Genomic DNA, 3,069 nt, shown 5'->3' with positions numbered 1-3,069 from the left:
TGAGAAGGATCAGAGGACTGATCGAAAGCTTGTTGGTAAGCGCTTTATTTTGTGCACGGATATATGGTGTTAAAACTGTAACATAATGTTGACTACCATCACAGATGAACTTACATTCAAGGATTTCAGTTGTGAGGATGGCACAAACCTGGGAACCACAAAGCCTTGCATTTTGACACCCTTATGTTTTTTTTGCATAGGTTTAGGGTTAGGGTTTAATATATAGGGGGTGTTGAAACATAGGAGTGTCAGAACATAGGGTATAATGTTAACCCCTATAATGGCTGTAAACTGGCACGTTCTTGTTGTCAAAGGATTTTAGGTGTGGCCGTGCAGTGCTCGAAATACACACTTGCAAACGCAACCACTTTTTGCTTGGTGCAACTTAATTCTAAACCCAGGTAGAACCCCAAACCTGAAATTTTGCTGTTGGAACACCCACCTACATGCATAAGCTTTTGTATTTATTTCTTGATAAGTTAAAACATACCAAGCAGTTACAGTTTATTTGAAGAAAAGATAATGGATAAGTAGCTGATTTGAAGAACTTGAAGAAGGCAAAAAAGTATTTCGAGCACTGCCATGGCAAGGACCTGGGGACTGCCCTGTGTTTACAGGGGGTGTCAAAACATAGGGGTGTAACTCCTATTAGATGTACGGGAACTTTTTGAGTCACAAGACGACTGTATATTATACATTCAAGATTGGTCCAAACTTGACCTGCGCACAGAGATTCAAATAGGAAATTCTTATAAGATGTTACGTGAGGCCTACAGGATATATGGGAACTCTTTCAGTTCCAAGACTGCTGAATTTTGTACATGACACAATCAAGGCTGTCCCAAACTTGACCCATTTACAGAGACACGAATAGGAAATAAGGCGAGGCCTTAAAAATCCATAGATTTTTTGACATTTTTAAAGTCCTAGGCCTTTCATACCAGAAATTAGGCAAATTAAACTGAAGTTGAACCACTAGGAATGGTTGCAGTCCTTAGGATGGGACACTAACTATGTCCACTGTATTTTCCAAAAAGAACAAGGAATTTCCTGATACAACTAACCTGTATATACTGTATATAACGTGACTCTCTGTTGCAACCAGTGGAAGATGAGGCTCAACTGTTCATTAAGTCTATTTAAGCTAAAATGATTGGAAATCACTTTCAGTTAATCATTTCCAAGGACTAAATCTAAAGAACTTTGTTGTAACAATACAGGGTGTTTTGGAGAAAAGATATTTTGACCTGTGAAACTAATAGTCAACAGTATCACTATTGGGAGTAAGCTAGTGTAAGTAAGTTTTTTGACAGTCTCATTCTTAAAGGCATTTCAATGGAAATTGTACAGTGGCAGTGACAATCATTGTTTATAAGAAGCAGTTTTCTTTAATATGCTTCTACAGCCAGTTCATTTGTTGGGTTTAAAGATGGAGTTATTCTTGCTATGTCTACACTGTAGCTTTGGTTGGGATGTCTCTCTTGTATGTGAGGTAAAGTCAAAAGCTTGTGTTCAAGGACAGCTACACCACAAGGACAAATAAGGAACCTTGGACCACACTTATCTAAAGAGATGGGGTCCATCCAAGAGTGAGTGCATCAAACCTTCAGTCTGGTTCTGGATTGACATCTTAAAATGTCCCAAGACAATCCAGAGTGATATGTATCATTACTCATGAATAAACATAGCTGTGGGGCAGTTCTTGGAAGGAAGCCTGTTTCAAATTTCTAATTTTAACCAGTAATCTCAACCCATCCGGCATGCCCCCTGGCATTAGACAGTAATGCCTCAGGAAGCAATTTTCTACCTGTATCATGTTGACAAATCCTAAAGAAGTCAATTGCTCCTGGCTGCAACAGGTTAAAAATCAGCTGCTGTTATATATTTGCAATTACCTACCTCAGGCTTCAATCATGGAGAAAGATAAAGGAGACCTTGACAGCATCTTCGATAAACTCAATACATGGAAACATGAGCAGAGTTGGGTGATAAAAAATGTGAAATGCAAAATACATGTATGATGTACATGTATGCTATACAAATTGTGCCAAAGGAGGATACATTTGCACAGCTACAAGCATCAAAAGTCCAGATCTATACATAGTCCACCCAGATCTTGAAAATTACATTAGAGATAAGAGGATATGATAACTCACGAATATCAAAGAGAAGTGCCTGGCACGGAAAGACCATCTTTTACCAGCTATTAATAAAATTGGGTTAATGGAAAAGTAGCTGCTTAAGCGTGTTCAGAGAGATGATAGCAGGTTTACTGAGGTCTTGACTGTGTTGACTACTGACAGCCAGGCAAGTCAAATGCCATCTATCCTCTAGACAAAATGTCAGCACCAAGGACAGGATCACTCTGTCCAGGACAGCATATTCAGTAACAAGGACAGCAATGGTATGTCCTCTGTTAAGTTTCTTACAGGTTCCTAGATTTGCATGACATTTGAGTTTGGTTCAGCACCAAGGACTGACCAGAACAACAATTTGAGTACCAAGGACAGGAAGAGGGCATATCTTCTATAAAGGTCCTTTAAGGATTCCTTAGTTTGTGTGACATTAGAGTTAAGTTGAGAACCAAGGACAGGGATAGTCTGACCAGAGCAACAACTTAAGCACCAAGGACAGAAAGAGAGCATATCCAATTTCGTTCTTTTGAGATTAAGTTTTACATTAAGGACAAGAAGAGAGCATATCCAATTTCGTTCTTTTGAGATCAAGTTTTACATTAAGTAAAAGATTAAGTTTTTGTTGTACTTATTTCAAAACAAGGTATGTACATGTACATGTGCAAGGTATGTGTATGTGTATGTGTGCTTGTGTAATGACATCAGGTGGCAATTGCAAGGGTACATACAATATAAGGAAATGGCTGTCTACTGCAGAAAGACATTATAATGTTTTCTTTTAGAATTTATGTTCAATGTTGTCAGTCTGATACAAACAGTTACTGTTAAGCCCAAACTTTTCAAAATCATTTTATCTGGTCTTATTCAGATATTTTTTGTCATCTTTTTGTTGTGGAAAAAGATTGATATATATTGAATTGTAAGTACTTTATAT

Source organism: Branchiostoma floridae, chromosome 18 (assembly GCF_000003815.2).
Source record: "Branchiostoma floridae strain S238N-H82 chromosome 18, Bfl_VNyyK, whole genome shotgun sequence".
In the NCBI taxonomy this organism is placed as follows: Eukaryota; Metazoa; Chordata; class Leptocardii; order Amphioxiformes; family Branchiostomatidae; genus Branchiostoma; species Branchiostoma floridae.
This window is presented reverse-complemented; position numbering follows the sequence as displayed.